Below are 19,237 nucleotides of genomic sequence, written 5' to 3'. Positions count from 1 at the left end.
TGCCTTCAGAATTCACTCCTTAGCTTTGGAATTCTCCTCTTATCCTGTGCTCTTGCCCTTCAGAAGACCTGCTGTCCCATGCTTCTGCAGACACCATGGAGCCCCTTGGCGTTCAGTCACAGAGCAGAGTCGTCAAAGGACTTCCAGTTTCCGAGCAGGGCTGGTGTCATGAGAATGGCAGCCGAGACTCAGTTTGGGCTGACAATCTCATATCACTGATCAGAAAACAAAGGAACAATTCAGTTCTTGTGAAAACCTGCCAGATTTCCAAGCAATGGTTTCCTTCTTGAAATCACTTTTTTTCTTTCCATCCTGGAAATGAACTCAAAGGAAGATGAATAATAGCTGGCCTGCTCAGAACCCTGGGTTCCCCACAAGCAAGGGTGATCCTGTGTGAATCTATTAATTTTCATTTGCAGGGTTTTCAGATGTCAAACAAATGTTGATGTAATCTGCAACACTGTTATAATTAAACAACCTCTTACTGCCCAAATTGGCAAAGCACTTGGTTGATCAGTAATACATTTGGTCCTTGAGAGATTGCTTTTATGTTTGTTTGCCACTTGGGAAAATGGCCACAACCCTTTTGTAAGATTTCTGGTCACTGCTCTGTTTCAGGTTACAATAATAGCTACTGCTATTCCCGAGTTGCCTCTCTGTCATTCTCGTGTCCTGCAATGGCTCTGTGCGTGTGTACTTGAAGGAGAGTGTGTGTGGGGGGGAGATTCCAATTATCAATCAGATGCATTCAGTAAAATGTCCTGAGTTCCTCTGCAAGCCCATTCTGTGCACAATTTATGAAGTATTCCATAGGTACTAGGAGCTAGCTGCAATATTTAAGATGTGGGTTCTTCCGTAATTCTAATCATGTTACATCGTCTATTTTCTTCTTCTGCAAAATGAGGAGGTTAGATTTCTGCCAGGACTGATAAGCTGGACTCCACTGCTTACACACAGCAAATAGGATGCTCTGATGAGTTCCTAGTCCCTGCTTCCTTCCTTGACTACTTGTTGGGACTATGGGGCTACCACATGGAGACCAGTCGTTGTCCCAGATCCCAGGACCAAGCCAGACTGGAGGCACAGAGGCATTTATCACCCTTATTGTGAGGGCCCACTGCCTCTGCCACAGTGCAGATGCCAAGGCCTTACCTTAGTTTTCTAATGAATGGTCCTCACATTTCCCCTGTGTTCATCAGGGTTCAATTGCACAGAATATGTTTGAATTAGTTTTAGCAGAAAGGGATGTATCACAGGCTACAGGCGGCTTATGAATCCCTGGACAAGCTAAATCCCTGGACAACAGACCCTAGGAGGAGCCCCAGCTGCATGTCCATCCAGGGAGCTGCCTGCAGAATCGGCAAGCAGCCTCCACACCCTCTGGCTTTAGAACCACCCACCTCTACTCTCCCCACACTAGAGACAGGTTCCGCATTAAATCTCCCTCATTCGCACCAGAAAATGGACCCTAAGTGACGTCTAGAACCCTCACTGCTGAAGACTCCAGGGAATGTGGCTTTCGCTGAATCCCCCAGGGCTGTGGGACCCAGATTTCTGCTGGCTGGAAGCCAGCTGGGAACCAGCTACCTGCTGACAAATCCCATTCCCGTTATTGTTTTGTGCTGAATGCTTTATTTTGCACAGTTCTTCATTTTCAGTGAAGCACTTTTCTCCTTACCCACCTGGACACAGCTGCTGTTCTGTAAACTGAAACACCAGCCAGACAGCCACAGTTGATGGTCCCAGGAGTAAGCAGGTCCCTAAGCTTAGCCAATCAGATCTCTTGAACTTGTGGCCTGGAAACTAAGGCGGATGAGAACAAGTCTCTGCTAGTGGTTGAAGTTGTAAAAGGAAATCTCTGCCCTGTGGCCAGAGTCCATTTACAGTGAGAATAAAGAATGAAGTTGATGCAAAGTCATTAGGAAAGCCAGGAATTGGAATGTCCTGAGGCCATTTCCATCCTTGGTTTCCATTTCTCCTGCATCCCAGCTAGTGGCAGCTCTGAGGCTCTCTGAGATACCGCAGAGTCCTTGTAATGTTCTCATCTCATTCCTCCTCTCTTGCTTTAGTTTAAATTGGCCTTTTGTCATCTGAAGCAGGGACTGCAAACACAGCTGACCCTTGAACTTCACAGATTTGAACTGCATGGTCCACTCACAAGGATACTTTCTCCTGTCTCTGCCACCCTGAAGATGGCAAGCCCAACCTCTCCCCTTCCTTCCCCTCCTCAGCCTACTCAATGTGAGGATGACCAAGGTGAAGATCTTTCTGGTGATCCACTTCCTCTGAATTCTGAATGAATAATAAATATTTTATCTTCCTTGTGATTTTCTTAAAAACATTTTCTTTTCTCTAGCGTATTTTATTGTACGAATAATGTACATAGTACATATACAAAATATGTGTTAATTGACTGCATATGTTATCAATAAGGCTTCCAGTCAACAGCAGGCTATGAACAGTTAAGTTTTGGGGGAGTCCAAAATTACACTTGTATTTTTCATGGTTGGGGGTGGGCATTGATGCCCCTGCTCCCAATGTTGTTCAAGGGTCAACTGCAGTGCATAATTATTGAGTAATTTGAGGGGGACCCTTTAATTATCTCCCTTTCTTCTGGACCATTCTCATCAGCCTACACATGTCTGGTTTCTCCTGACTTACACACACACACACACAATTCTGACCCTGACCAACCTTAGAGCTCCTGCCCTATGCCTCAGCTCTCCTTGGTAGCACAACCTCAACAGGACTGGCTATATATCTGTCTCTAATTCTCTCTCCCACAGCCCCTGTCACAGATCCCATCAAGTTTCCCCTGTGCTGACAACTGAGCCCAGCTCTCAGCCTCACTGTAGGTCACCCCCGCTCGCCTTCAGCATGGCTTCCTCTCCAGCCTACCAGCTACCCTCCCCAGTGTCCCCTATTCTTTCCTCACATACCCAATGTCTAAATATTTGTGTCATTTCTTGGCCTCTAGGCTTTGGTCCCCTCCTTCAGTCTTTATCTGCTAAGGCTCTGTCCCCAGAGACTCACAGGCTCTCCCCCCTGTTCCCTGGGCCCAAGGCTTCAGGCTGGATGCTGCCACTTGGTGGCCCTGGTGGGAGGCTGTGGGGGCTGGGCGCCTTAGAAGCCTCTCCAGCAGCAGCAGCACGTCCTCTGTCTCTACCTTCTGGAAGTGGCCAGAGTCCAGTTTCCATTGCGTGAGCCCAGCCCCCAGGTGTGGGTAGCACCACTTCTTCTTTATTCCCAGACCTCATGGTCGAGGAGAAAATCTGATGGAATCTGCAAAAAAGCTATTAGAATTAATGAGTTTAACATGGACGATTGCAAATACATCTTGCTAAAATCTCTCAAATCAAATTTTTAAATAAGGACTGCTCGCTAATGACTTTTCCTATAATATACTGAGTTAGGGGAAATAGCAGTTACTGGTATCTCAAGAATGAAGGAACTCATTTTTTTTTTTTTTTATGCGTGGTTTACCCTTTGAGCCAATGTGGTCACAGATGGAGAAACTGAGTGCAGTCGGCCATCTCACCGTCCGGGGTCAAACCCAGGTCAGTGCTCCTGAGATTTCATTTTCACACAGACAAGAAAAACACTGTGCTGATCGCAGTGATCTTTCAGGGTAGGAAACTTTAAAGTAATGTTCTGACACTTGATGTTTCAAGTTTAGGATGCCTGTCAGTTTCTGCCCCAGAATTGCCTGCAGCAGTAGTCCTCCAAGTTTGATCACTATTAGAAATGAAATTTCTAGGCTCCGTCCAAATGTGCTGAATCAGAAACTGTGCCGGTAGCATCCAGCAGTCTTTATTTGATATTCCTTTTAGGCCATTCTCCTGCCTGCTAGACCCAAAACACTGGTCGACACAAGCTTGGGGTTTGGAAACAAATTCACTTACGAGGTGACTTTTATTGCCTGAACTAAAAGCTAGTATCCTGAGATAAAATTAGCAACCTATTCATGTTTCCTACTTTTCAGTTTTCTTCTTTCTTCAATGTGTGTGCACTTGTGTACGTGTGTTCTCTCTCCCTTTCTCCCTCTCTCTTCTCCCCCACCCCCTTTTCTCTTTTCCTTTCTTTTCCAGGCAGCTTTTGGGGAGGCACATTACAATTTAAATTTAAATAACATCCACTATTCATTTCTAGTAAGCAGCAAAAACTCATCAAGAGCAGAGTGGCTAAATGTATTTTTAGGTTAACACAATAGATTTACCATATTTGCTGTAAAAAATGTGCTCCTGTATAATACCCAGCTGTGTATGATGCACACCCACATTTTTTTGTCAAACTTTTAGGAAAATGCCCCTCGAGAAACTGGTGAGTTCTCAGTCAGCTGGGAGAGACACCTCTGGGGAGGGCTAACGTACAGATTGGTAAACATACAGATTGCACTGCCCTCCTGCAGCCACCTTCCTCCCTCCCAGGAGCCCTTCCTTTCCCACCACATGGGAGCAATGGCCGAGATGATCACATGTGTGGCCAATGAGGTGGGAACTTCTGAGGCCACTCACCAAAGGACAGCCTGGTGGGTCCCTGGGGCCTGCATGGGGCTCCTGGTCTCCTCTGAGTGGCTGGGCTACAGGCTTTGGGCTTCAGGCTCTCGCCCCACATGGCCATGGGCCACCTCACCAGCCTTCCCACCACCTCCTCTCCTGATTACAGCGCTTGGCAGAGGCTGCTCCAGCCCGCTCCCCCTGGATCCTGGATCCTCCTGGACTGGAACCCTGTGCACTTAGGAGGCCCAGGCAGGAAGGTGTAGAGGCCCTGGAAGGCTGACTGGGTTCCCCTGCTCCTGAGCTGTACTATCCATGTATAATGCACATCCTTATTTTTCCCTCAAAAATCTGGGTAAAAGTGAGCATTACACATAGCAAAATATGGTACTAATCTAGCAATGAAAATGGTTGAAGAAACCGGTCTGGGCGAATATTTTATGAAGAGGACCCCCTGGGCAATTGAAGCAGCTTCAAAAATACACTCCTGGGACCTGATCAAACTAAAAAGCTTCTGCACAGCCAAGAACACAGTAAGTAAAGCAAGCAAACAGCCCTCAGAATGGGAGAAGATATTTGCAGGTTATGTCTCCGACAAAGGTTTAATAACCAGAATCCACAGAGAACTCAAACATATAAGCAAGAAAAGAACAAGTGATCCCATCACAGGCTGGGCAAGGGACTTGAAGAGAAACTTATCTGAAGAAGACAGGCGCATGGCCTACAGACATATGAAAAAATGCTCATCATCTTTAATCATCAGAGAAATGCAAATCAAAACTACTTTGAGATATCGTCTAACTCTAGTAAGATTAGCCCATATCACAAAATCCCAAGACCGGAGATGTTGGCGTGGATGTGGAGAAAAGGGAACAGTTCTACACTGCTGGTGGGAATGCAAATTAATACATTTGTTTTGGAAAGATGTTTGGAGACACTTAGAGATCTAAAAATAGATCTTCCATTCAATCCTATAATTCCTCTAGTAGGCATATACACAGAAGACCAAAAATCACATCGTAACAAAGATATTTGTACCAGAATGTTTATTGTAGCCCAATTCATAATTGCTAAGTCATGGAAAAAGCCCAAGTGCCCATCGATCCACAAATGGATTAATAAATTGTGGTATATGTACACCATGGAATATTATGCAGCCTTAAAGAAAGATGGAGACTTTACCTCTTTCATGTTTACATGGATGGAGATGGAACATATTCTTCTTAGTAAAGTATCTCAAGAATGGAAGAAAAAGTATCCAATGTACTCAGCCCTACTATGAAACTAATGTATGGCTTTCACATGAAAGCTGTAACCCAGTTATAACCTAAGAATAGGGAAAAGGGGGAGAGGGAGGGGAGAGAGGCGGGAGGTGGGCGGAGGGAGGGTGATTGGTGGGATTACACCTACGGTGCATCTTACAAGGGTATATGTGGAACTTAGTAAATGTAGAATGTAAGCGTCTTAACACAATAACTAAGAAAATGCCAGGAAGGCTATGTTAACCAGTGTGATGAAAATGTGTCCAATGGTCTATAAAACCAGTATGGTGCCCCATGATCACATTAATGTACACAGCTATGATTTAATCAAAAATAAATAAATAAATAAATAAATAAAAATTAAAATTAAAAGAAAAAAGAAATAAATAAATAAAAATTAAAATTAAAAGAAAAAAAGAAAACATGCATACACACCCTCAAACCCAGAGAGTTTTTATTAATATAATGTGAAGAGAAAGAAGCCAGATGCAAAATAATACAATATGATTCTATTTGTATACAATTATAAATAGACCAAACCTAACTCTACCATTCAAGGACGCATACACAGGTGGTACATCTATAGAGAGTGGAGAGCAGGATTACTTTGAAGTCCAAACAGTGGTTACTGCTGGAAGGAAGGACAGTGTTTGAATGGGGCAGAGATTTATGAGCAGGGGGCTTTGGGTATCCAGGAATGCTCTATTTGTTGACATGGGTGGCTGCTACGTGGCTGTTTGCTTTGTAAACACATGAAGCTATAGATATAAGTTTTTATGCAATTTGTATAGCCCTATTATATTTCACCATTCAAAACTGTAAAAAGAAAGAAATATAAAATCCGAATTGATACTGTTTCTTAAGAAGTCAGACATTACCAGTGAGGTTTAGTCCCTGTGGCCCACTCCTTGATTACATCTTCTCCCCTTCACCCAAGATACCTGTTCTGAATCTGTTATTAATAATTCTGATTTATTTTGTCTGTTTTTATTATTTATTATACACATGACATATATCATTGTTTTGCATGGTTTTGACCTTTATTTAAATAATTTTACACTGCATAAAATCTTCTGCAACTCTTTCACTTAAATGGCATTCATGTGAATTCTTATGGCTGTCAGTCATTCATTATCACAATTTTGTATGAATACATCTCGGTTTATTTGGCTGATGTTTTGTTAGCTTACATTTGGTTGTTATTTATTGTAAACATTACTACTGTGAACATTCTTCTGTATGTCTGTGTGTGTACGTATATACTGTGCATATACAGAAAATGCAATGTGTATAGGAGACAATACTTCTATAGAATTGTATGTATTATGAAAATATATATAAGTACATATCAATATCTACCATCGATATGGACATATGGAATTTTCTTGTATATAGCTAGCAAGTGGAATTCCTTGGCCATACACTGTGGTTATATTCAACTTGATTAGATATCGCTACTTTGTTTGACAAAAACATGGCTTTGATTTGCATTCCCCAAAGCGGTACACCTGATTTTCAACACCAGCAGACTATGACCGTCTAAAGCAGGGGTCCTCAAACTGCAGCCCGCAGGCCACATGAAGCGGTGTGATTGTATTTGTTCCCGTTTTGTTTTTTTACTTCAAAATAAGATATGTGCAGTGTCCATAGGAATTTGGTCATAGTTTTTTTTTTTTTTTTAACTATAGTCTGGCCCTCCAGACTATAGTCTGAGGGACAGTGAATTGGCCCCCTGTTTAAAAAGTTTGGGGACGCCTGGTCTAAAGGGTGTGAAATAGAATCAAAATTTGGTTTTAATCTTCATTTCTCTGTCCCCTGATGCAATGACAATCCTGTCATATGACCGTGTATGTTCCCTCGTCTGTGTATTGGCTGTACGTACTTTTTGCCCATTTTTATATCGAGTATCTCTTTTTCCTTTTTAAAGTTGTTATTGTTACAAATGTGTCAAAAGTGTTTTCTCCCAATGCATGCCTTCTCCTTATAGTATCTGTATTGTATGTTTCGAGGAATGGAAGTTCTTCTTTTTAGTGGAGTTGCTTTTTTCTACATTTCCTTCCTGGTTACACTTTTTGTATCTTACTTAAAACTTTTCTTCCATCTCAATTCATAAAAACATTGTTTTACAGCATCTTCTAAAAGCTTTGCTGTTCATATTTATGCTTTTCCTGCAGCTGGTTTTGTTTTTCCTTTGATATGAAACAGGGTTAGGGATCTCCGGGCGTGGGCTGAGTGGTCTGTCTCTTCCTTGCTGATGAGTGATGCCACTGTTGTCCCTTAGCTTTTGGCCCTGCCTTTATCTTACTTCCAAGTCTTTTGATGATTTTCTTCCCATCATTTTCTCTCCTTTTCTTTGGGGTAGGAATTCCTAATTGTTTGATTTTTGGTTCTTGCATATCTTATCATTTTCTAACCTCTTCTCTCCACTTTTGAAGATGTTTCTGCAATGATTTCCTAGTTCCTCTATCAAAAAGGTCATTTTTTTTTTAATTTCCAAGAGCTCTGATATAGTCTCTTACTGTTCCCCTTTGATAACATGCTATTCTTGTTGTAGATACACTGCATTCTGAAAATGGTGCAGCAGTTAGAAAGATATGGGGATACCCAGCTGGAGACCTAGGAATTCAGGCAAGTGAAAAGAGCCCAGAGCAGAGCTGTCCCATGGAATTATAAAGTGACTTAAATATGCCATTTTAAGTTCTTTAACAGACACTTTTCAAAAAATGAAATGGAAGAGGTTGAAATTAATTTTAATAACATTTTAACTCAACAAATCTAATATATTATTTTAATATGTAATCGATATAAAAACTTATTAATGAGATATTTCACACTCTGTTCCTTGTTTATACTCTTTACAATTTAATATACACTTTACACTTAAGCATAACTTCATTTGGATGCACCACATTTCAAGTACTCAGTAGGCACCAGCAATTTGTGGTGACTGTGTCACACAGCCTGGGTCCACGGGGAGTTGCACCAGTGAAGCCTGCAGGCTCATTTCAAAGCTGTCCTGACTCCCTCAGGAACATACTTCCCAGCCTGGCTCCCGTCTCTTGCATGTTGTTTCTGGAACTTACTCCAGCAGTCTAGCCTGCCGGATGGTGGGGCCTGGCACATTGTTCCATCCCAGATCCCAGCTCAGCACCTGCCCTGTCTGCATTATTTCCCCCCCAGGACATCATCTGCGCTACTGCATTTGCTCTGGTCTCCGCCCTTTGGAAAGGGCTGCTTCCTCCAGCAGGCCCTGGTTCTGTGAGCATCACTCTCAGGTTCAGCCTTGTGCACTGGTCTGGCTACCCCAAGCAGCCACCCAGCAGACCAGTTTCAGAAGCTGGCTAGAAATGCTGCCACCTGAAGGTTTTCCGACAGGCTGGAGGGAGCTCATCCTTGTTACACTGGCCGGCAGCCAGCTTTTCTCTGACCTCTAACTCAGGTGGGGTTTCAGTTCCTGCTCCGGTCACTGTGCCTCAAGGGCTGTCATGGTGCAGGGCTGCGGTGTAGGGCCTGGTTCCCAGCCTTTCTTTGCATGAGGAGCGAGAAGGCAAGGTCAGGAGAAATGCAGAAGGGCCCCACGAGGAGGCAGCAGAGATGCCCCCTGTGCTCCCTGAGGGTGGAGGGGGTGGAGTGAGGAGCCCAGGCTCCACCCACTCAGGAGCGGCAGGTGCGCCCCAGCCATCCTCCCCCTAACTTACAGCTGACACAATAGCTCAATTGTGTCTTTTCACTTAGCTTTGGCTTGGGTTCCAACCTAGGGACTCAGCCCAAGGAACTTTGGGGACAGAGAGAAGCTGCTATGAGAGAGGTCTTTGTGCAAATCTCTCCTGCAGGAAGGAGCCCCAGGGGTCATGGTCAGTGTGGCTGTGGCTGACAACTGCACAAAGGAAATGGTCTTAGGGGCCTTGCTGGGACTAATGGCCTCTGGGCATCAGAAAGTGATAACAGGAAAGTATATCAAATAGATGGAAATTTGCTGTGCATTTTATGTGAAGTTTCAGACAAAGAACCCTGAGAGTCTGGAGCACAAGAGAAGTCAGCAAAGTCTCAAGACAGTGTGATGATTTTTAACCAAATGTATAATCTGAATATATGGCACTTACCTTCTCGTTTGTTGTCATCTCACGTTCAGACCAATTTGAGACTTTGAAAACAAAACGTAAGGGTTGTTCAAGTCAGCTGAGGTTTTTCTTGGGGTTGACCCCTCAGTTACCCCTGGAGAAAAGTTTAAACCCATTTTTGCAGAAGCTGAAATTTCTGAACAGTTATGACTTACATGAATCCACTATGGGAGCGCTTTCCCTATAGCACATTATACACAAGGCATAAGGGGGCACTAGCTTATTGCTGTGAAACGGGAAGTTACAATAATCCCAGAAAGAGAGGGGGGTGCTCAGAACAGTGGAGCCAATATCTCTCTTCAAGGACACCAGCTTGCAAGTGGTGCTTCCCCATCTTAGCATCTTGTGGCCTAAAGGAAATAGGCAGCTGACGGGCTTTTACCTTATTATTGTGCTAAGGTTCTGAAAGTATAGCCTCTGTGACCCCAGCTTTCAACAGCCTCCATGCTCTGGGTTGTAACATCACGGGGGCGGGTGTGTGTGTGTCTGTGTGTGTGTGTGTGTGTGTGACTTTTCTCACTTCATCCCATTCATTCACACCAGGACTCCAGCCCCTCTCAGGGTCTCACTTGGTTATTTCTGGAGACATGGGTGAGTGTGTGGATCCTTTGTATTCTTCCAGCGAGGCCCTTCTCACTGGTGTCCACTGCTCGGCCCTTCTTGCTGGTGTCTACTGCTCCCATCTCACCTCATCCACAGGGATGCCATTTCCTTCAGCGTGTGTCCCCAGTGGGCTCAGACAGAGCCACACCAGGCGATGGGGACCCTTCTCAGACAGACACAAGGTCTCCTTTTCCAGATCCAGCCTCCTGCCCCCTCCTTCATTCTTATTCTGTCAGGGCTTCATGCAAACCCAGTCTGCCTCACCTCCGCTCATAAATCCACAGACAAGTGTTAAATGAGGGGCCACCACTACCAATGGATTCACTCGAGAACCTATACTCTGGGGGAAACCATCCAGGTGGATGAGGAGGCAGAACCTGGGTTCTTTGTGTCTTGTGGTTTCGGTAGGAGCCTGAGTGGCTGAGAACAATTAAGCAGGTCTATGACCTACGAAGTGTCCTGGAGCAGAGCATGCTGGGATGGTGGAGTCAGTCCTGCTGCCCATGACTGCATTCAGAGTGAGAGTTAGTGGAAGAGGTTTGAAGAATATTTGGGGGAGTGTTATGCTTCTCTCACCTCAAACTAAGTGACTTGGACTTCCTGAGGACACTGGGAGAGCTGTACATCGTGTCCCTTAGAGTTTGGGAAGAAGGGAATCTTTCTGTTCTCATCTGCTAAGCCCCATGGCTACAGCTGTTCCGTGGGAGGAGCGCCATGTACTTGCCAGGGGGGTGAAGTCAGGGACCCTTCGAGGGAGTCAGCCTTGGGTCTTCCCAGGAGTGGTCCCCTGAGGAGACTGGCTGGGAGTGAGGAAGACACCACAGGACGCTCAGAGCACCTGCCCCAGGTAGGGGCAGCAGGGCACCCATCCTCATGCTAATCACAACAGGACCAGCCTGCAAAGGCGGCTCTTCCCCACTCCACTCCTTCTGCCGTCAGAGGGAGGTGCGGGGAACAGTCCCCCACACTGCTCTTTCTCTGCAGGCCCAAGCCAGGGTCGCTTTCAGCTGGACAAAACCTCAGAATCCCGTTGGATGGGAATTTTTGATGATGAAACAAGACACGTTTTGTGACTGAAAAGGTCCCAAATGTCAAGAAATCCCCTGCCTGGGATTTCATACACAGGCAAGAAAGGGTTGGTTTGAAGGAGCAAGGGAGGAGGAGGGGGCTGCTAAGAGGTTGCCTGCACAGAGCAAGTGAGAGCCATGTCAGGCACAGGTGTGAAGTTCTGCTCTCAGACACCAGTGCCAGCTCACTGGCTGAGATCTCTGCTCGCTCAAGCGAGCACGTGGAGGGTGTGGGTGCCCTCAGTGCTCTCAAGTCAGTCTGAGGACGACACTGTATGTCATTAAAACTCTTATCTCTGAGCATCAGGATCCAGACAGTGCAAACACGCAAGCCCAGTGAGAAGAGAGGCTCCCACTTCCCGTCTCACACTCACCCTGGGGCCTGACCCAGCTCAGTTCCGTGGCACAGCCACGTGGAGGCAGCTCTACAACACAGTTTTGGTGGCATTTCCTCTGCCCTTCTCCTTCCCTCCCTGCCTCTCTTTGCCTGCACATGCTTGAACTTATGTGAGTGGCCAGATGGGTGCCTAATGCAACCCCACTTATGGTTCAGGTACTTTGATTTATTTTTATTACATAGACAACCCATTTTTATTGTGCGAAGAATCAGAAAAAAATAACACATACAGAATAAAAAAGCTTTTGTCACCCTCACCCTTAGCTGATAGGTGCCCCATGTCTTCAATTAGTTGGCCTATTGCTATTTACGTGGGTTGTATGCATCTATGAAAATTCTACTAAGATGGATGAAGATTCAATGTGTTTGCCCCACCTCCCTCCTCTCCTTTCCCATCTTCTCAGTTCCTCACTTCACTTTTTTGTTTCTGTATTAGTTAGTTTTGTGACTTAAAGAAGTTTGCTTATGGGTGGTGCCTGTGGTTCAGTTGGTAAGGCGCCAGTTCCATATACCAAGGTGGGGGGTTCAAACCTGGCCCCAGCCAAACTGCAACAAAAAAATAGCTGGGCATTGTGGTCGGTGCCTATAGTCCCAGCTACTCAGGAGGCTGAGGCAAGAGAATCGCTTAAGCCCAGGAGTTGGAGGTTGCTGTGAGCTGTGTGATGCCACAGCACTCTACCTAGGGCCATAAAGTGAGGCTCTGTCTCTACCAAAAAAAAAAAAGTTTGCTTATATTTTTAACCACCATCCATCCACCATTAAAAGACTGTCTTGGGATTCCCTTCAGAAATCTTCCCCTGTTCCCCAATCAACTTAATTACCTGTAATTTTACTTACTGATGCAATGTCAAGGTTGACAATACTTCATGACATCAACAGTCACTGTATTTTCCACGTGTGTCTCATTTTGTGACTGTAGCATTCTGTCAAATCTGAGAGCATTAATCTTACTAACTTTAAAGTATTTCTTGAATTAGCTCTGTTTCCTCAGTTGTTAGTTCTATTTTCAGACTTTAGAGCCTCACATTATGTTTGTTTCCTTTAGTTTTTGATAATTAATGGTTGTTTGGTCACCTGCATGTTGAATGCTAGCTTTGTTTCCCAGCACCTACTTCAAGTGATAAGCAGGAGGATTCCAGGGGCTTCTCAGTCCAAAGGTGGGACATCTATAAGCCATACCTAGTATTCTATACCCTGTGATCCAGGCACCTGTGGATAATTTAGACAAAGTAGTAGATGCTGCTGGAGCTGGTGTTCTAGAATCCAGAATGTGTTAAGAATATGACCTGAGCTCATTTTCGATGCAGGAGCTGGAAACAAAGAAAGGTAGTGGGTGACATCCAGGAGAGAACTTGACTGTGTAACATGGACAGGTAGTATAAACCACCAGAGAAGACAGGACCCAAAGGCTCCTTGAGGTTCACCTCAGCTAGAAAGTATTACATACCCTTCCAACCATAGTAGGACATTATGGCACCATGCCCCACACCTGGAAGCAGACATTCATTAAATATTTACCAAGCACCTACTTTACCATGGGCACTATGCTCCTCTCTGGGATTGCAAAGACAAATATGACACACTTGTCGTACAAGAGGCTCACCACCTACAAGAGGGGAAGACACGGCACATCACAGCACAGAGTGGCAGGTGCTAAACAGGGATGCACACAAGTCTCTGGGAGCAGCGGCAGTGGGGGAGTAGCTTGTCCAAGCTGAGGATGGAGTCCTGCTTCTCAAATGGGAGATCCCTGGACTGAGTCCTGAAGACAAGGGGAAGTGAGGCAGGAGAAAGAGCTGCAAATGGAAGTGATAAGGTGAACCTTTGAGCAGTGGGGAGAGTATGCCAAGACCAGGTGTCTGAAGACAATACGTCATGATGGGTGGGCTGGAGAGTTAAGGCTGCTGAGCTGAATGGGGCTGGGCCACCTCCATGAAGGGACTTGTAGTAAAATAGACAGTGAGCAGGAGAGTGTGTGCTCGGTGCTATATTTATCCACCACTGCATAACAGACTATCCGAAGCAGTAGCTTAAAGCAACAGCAGTTGTTTGCTCAGCTCAGTCTACAGTCTGAGCAGAGCTCGTCAGGAAGGCTCATCCTTGCTCTGCAGGGGATTGCTACCCATAGCTGGCTGGGCTGAGAGTGGGAGTATCTGCTTCCAAGTTCACCACGTTGGAGGGGGTCCAGTTAGTGCAGAGGGTCAGAGACCTTGTTCCTGTCTACAACAGTCTCTCCCTGGGCCTGGCCTCCATTGTGGCATGGAAGCTGCTTACCTCCAAGGTCACTTAGCATCATTGCCACCTCACTCTGTTCGTAAGGACATTCCAAAGTCCACCCAGTTTCAAGGGGAGGTGACCTAGTCTCCATGACTTGGTTGAGTGGCAAAGTTTGGAAAGAGCATGTGGGACCAGCCATTTTTAGAAAATCTACCACCCATAACAAGTACACAGAAAACAGAGGAAGGGGTTGAGGTAGGGAGAGCCATTGGGAAACTTATTTGAGTGAGAAAGGGTCGGAGTAGGAGATTAAGATGTATTCCAGAATTCTTAGTCTCTGGGAGTCAGAAAGGGAGTTGGAAAGGGAGGCTCAGAGATTCTGGAGCTGCGGTCAACACCTTGCCCGGAAGACTGGACATCTCAGCCTCTGTTGGCCCAGACTGGGGGTGCTGGTGCTCAGCTCCTGGCCTCAGGGTCAGGCTCTGCTGTGGACAGTTGTCTGGCCTGGGAGCTAGGAGTCATTGTATGCTGTTTCCACATCATTCCTGAAGAAGCCTGGAGTGCCATCACAAGAGCCTCCTGGTCTCACCATTGATAGTGCTGTGAACTGGGTGAACTCAGCACTCCAGCACTGTGCTGCCCACAGAATGCTGCTGGGGGGAGGTCCTGCTTAACAGAGAATGAGAAGGTCTGGTCCACCCTTAAAACATGGCAGCTCCTGACACTGGCCTTTTGGGTGGGGGGGGGTAGAGAATCCTTACTCTGAATACTTGGTCATCTTAGTCAAAGACCAAGAACATTCAAGATAACTTTCCAGAATGTTCAAGACATTCCAGATGTTTCCAGAGAATGGGCTTATTTTCAAGTTCATGGAAGTTTATTATCTCTTCCTTCCTAATCATGACCATGTATCTATCACTTCCTCTTTCTGTAGCACTCCCCTTCCTCTGCCCTTACCTAGTGCTCCTCAAATGTAGGATGAAGTGGCCTTTCTCCTCTCACTCCTGCTGACAATGTGTGGGCTCCCTCCAGGCTCAGGCTCATGGTGCTGAAGCAACCGAGCTGCACAGCCAGCAGAATTCCACCATCTCAGAGGACTGGGGAGGTACGTAGGGACCACCAAGACAGGCCCCAAAAGGGCAACCTAGAATCAGTACTGAAGTTGTCCAACAAGACTGCCACATGCCTTTTCCTGATGTCTTCCAAAATTCAAGAGCCCCTTGCTGTGGCACATATCATTCAAAAGACAGCCCATCCCAGGGATCCTTTGGAAGATGGCTATGGCTGTTCCTTGCATTCCTTGCTATCCATGCATTCCTCCTATGTTGAGCCCACCACCTTTCTATGCTGCCTCTCAGCTCAAAACACTCCATGAGTGTGTTTCCACATTGTGTTAGTCACAGTTCTCTAAAGAAACAGAACTAACAGGATATGTCTAGATATGTAAGAGGACATTGGCTCACGTGATCGTGGAGGCCAAGCAGTCCCATGCACTGCCGTCACGCACTGGAGACCCAGGAAAGCCAGTGGTGTCATTCAGTCCAAGACCCAAGACTCAACCCCAGTGGTGCCAATGGTGTGAGTCCTGGAGCTGGAAATCTTGAAAACCTGAAACAGCCATGTAAGGGCAGGAGAAGATGCCTGTCTCAGGTCAAGATGACAGAATTTGCCTTTCCTCGGCCATATTATTCTATCCAGGAGGATTGGATGGTGCCTGCCCATGTGCGTGTCAGCACATGCTCTTTCTACTGATTTAACTGCTAATCTCTTCCAGAAGCATCCCCCCAGGCACGCCCAGAAATAATGTTTAACAAGATATCTGGGTGTCCATTATTCCAGTCAAGTGGACACATATCAATTAGCCCTCACACACACCCTTCCAGGGCTAAGAGCCAGGAGCTCTTGAACATTGCAGGAGTGCAAACCTTTGCACAGACACTGTGACAAGCACACCTTGGCCTATAGGGGCCATCCAGATGAACCCAGTTTCTTGACTTCCTTCTCTCCAATGACATTTTCCTCCGCTCCTTCTTGGACACCAACAGTACCACCTACAAACTCGCAGTTCACACATCCTTCCAGTTGATTAAACTTAATCTTTCACTCCCACCAAGACCTCCAATTCATTGATCCCAGCATTTTAATCTTTTACCATCAATTCCGCTTTATTTTCTCCTTCATCAAATTTAGATCCCATTGTTTAGCTTTATATAGTAACTATAGTAGAGGCTATTTTATGCATTGTGATTTGGTCCAGTAATTGTCATTTAAGTTAAAAAGTTCAAGAAGTAAAAAAAATACATATATATATATATGTTAAAGATGGAAATCTAAAAAATGATACATACACCTTCAAACTTACTGTTTTAGCTAGCAACATTTTAATGGGGATTAACTCACCAATCTTTTGAGTTAGGCTGATGCCTCCTCTGAAAGTGGGTCTGCTGCTTAGAGTTCTGCTTTGCTTTTTCTGTGTGAGTCACTATAAATCCTCCTCTACAATATCCACTTTGGTTTTCTTTACAATGGAGTGAGCAAAGAAATGACATTTGGAAGCGATCTAGTGCAGTTATGCTCTTCTAGCAATATGTAAGCCTGAAATAACAGGTGTTGGAACACCTGTAAACCCAGAACAAACAGAACTGCTGTGTGCTACAACCTCAGCAGAGCACCGGTGCTTGGGAGTGGAACCATCTGTTGAGTGCCACAGCCTGTAAGTTCAGTAAAATAGTTGTGCCCCTGGAAGGCTACCTCACAGCCCCTCCTCCTGCCTCCATCCCTTCCCCCTCAGCCTTCTCAACCACCCCTTTCAGCTAATGGCCCTGTCTCTATGACTGGAAAGAACTTAGAACCAGATAATACCAGGAGAGATTCAACTGGGTGCCCTGACAGCTATTTGAGAGTTGCAGCTCTTGCTGGAGAATGAGAAGGTCCGGTCTTCCCTTAAAACATGGCAACTCCTGACACTGACCTTTGGGGGGTGATAGGAGAAGAATCCCCCATAGAATGGGCCAGAAAACAGATTCCTTGCATCTAATGACGTGCCATGATTACCAAATGCCAGGACTAGTGAATTAGCAGCTGGGTCACTAGAGTCCAGGGGAGAGGCAGGGAACACCTGCTGGAAAGGAATAGTGCAAGCCCAGGAAGGGCTCACACAAAGCCTTCTCCAGTGTGAATCACAGGCAAGATCCCAGGCTAAGGACCTTTCTGGGTTTTTGTGTGTGTTTTTTGGGGGGGATTTTTAAATAAAAATTCCAAGTAGTGTAGTAGGCAAACCCCAAAACATCTTAAAAATGTTAAGCCAACATTGTGAGGGACAACAATTATTTGGTTTATAAATAAATACTTCCTAATCCCAGGAAGATTTCGAGTTAAATGTAGAAATACAGAGGGTGCACCCAAAAATACACATTTTAAGAAAGGAAAAAAACTGTATTAAAATTGTAATATTTAATATACATCAGAATACGAATCACACTGAGCACCTCTTGTAATTGCGGAAGTCAAAGGTGACTTGAATATTACAGATTTAATACAATTTTTTTTCTTTTTTTGAGACAGTCTCACTCGGCTACCCTGGGTAACGTGCTGTGGCATCATCATAGCTCACAGCAACCTCAAACTCCTAGGCTCAAGTGAGCCTCCTGCCTCAGCCTCCTGAGTAGGTGTGCTTACAGGCATCCATCTCAACACCCAGCTAGTTTTCTCTATTTTTAATAGAGACAGGGTTTCACTCTTACTCAGGCTATCCTCGAACTCCTAACTTCAAGCAATCCACCTGCCTTGGCCTCCCAGAGTGCTAGGATTACAAGCATGAGCCACCACACTGGGCCTATTCTTTTTCTTTCTTAAGATGTGTGAGTGTGTGTGTGTGTGTGTGTGTATTTGGCACCCTCTGTATTCCAGAGAATCAAATTTACAGCATAATATTTTTGAGATTAAAAAAATCTGGGCATATTTGGTAGTTTATATACTTATAAAATTTAAGAGAATTTGGACTGCTAATTTAAAATGTATAACTAAGTTTAGACTTTTGAATTTAGATTGGAATCTTACTAAATGTATAGCATCAGAGTAAGAGAATTTAAGACTCGCCATATTTATTAGAATTCCAAGGATTACTTAAGTACTTGGATAGGTTTGCTTGTTAATTCGATAGCGTAAGTACTTCAAAAAAGGAAATGAAATTAATAGACATATAAATGCAGTTTAAAATACTTAAAAGAGTTTATTGAATTCCGTTGAAAAATGAAACTAGGCATTAATCCAAGCAATTAAAAGGAAATGCTAAATGCTAGGTTTATAAATAGAGTAAGAAGATTGGTATGCTGAATTTAAAAATTTAAGGAAGAAGAGGGGGTTGGTAATTGTATCTTTATTTTTAAAAACTCAGCTAACTTCCTTTTAAGTAACCATTTCTGCATTCAAAAGCCATCGTGGAAGACAGGAAGCTCTCCTGATGACAGCCTCAGACTTCCTGGGGTGGGGGGATGGAAGCCATCAATGGGCCCTCCATGCTTGGCTCATTTCCAAATCTTCAGGCCAGCTGTGCCCACCATCCTTCTTCCTTCCAGGTAGCAACAGTCTTGTCTGATCACCTTTGTTGTCTAGCCCTCTGATGTGAGCTCTGGGTCCCTCCCCCATCCTTTCTTGGGTGTGCCTTCGCATTATTAGCTCTCCCCTCTCCAGGACTGTGCACACCATTACCAGGATGCAAATGAGCCCTGGGGTCTCCATCCTAGGAAACAGTCCTGGAGCCCTCCAGCTTCTCTGCTTCCTTAATTTCAGGTTTCTCCCTTCCCTCCTCCGTTCACTCATCTTCTTCAATGTGGCTTTCTCCCCTCCCTGCACCCAAACTGCTTCGTGTCAAGGTCAATGGCTTTCTGTCGTCTCTCTTCTCATCTGGCTTGCCGTCCTGCTCCCTGGGTTGCCATCTGGCCATTGTCTTCACTATTCCTCTCTCTCTCAGTGGTTCTCAACCTCCCTAATACCGCAACCCTTTAATCCGGTACCTGTGGGTCATGACCCACAGGTTGAGAACTGCTGTGTCTAACTACTCTTTCCCAGGCTC

The sequence above is a fragment of the Nycticebus coucang genome, chromosome 4 (genome assembly GCF_027406575.1).
Source record: "Nycticebus coucang isolate mNycCou1 chromosome 4, mNycCou1.pri, whole genome shotgun sequence".
In the NCBI taxonomy this organism is placed as follows: Eukaryota; Metazoa; Chordata; class Mammalia; order Primates; family Lorisidae; genus Nycticebus; species Nycticebus coucang.
This window is presented reverse-complemented; position numbering follows the sequence as displayed.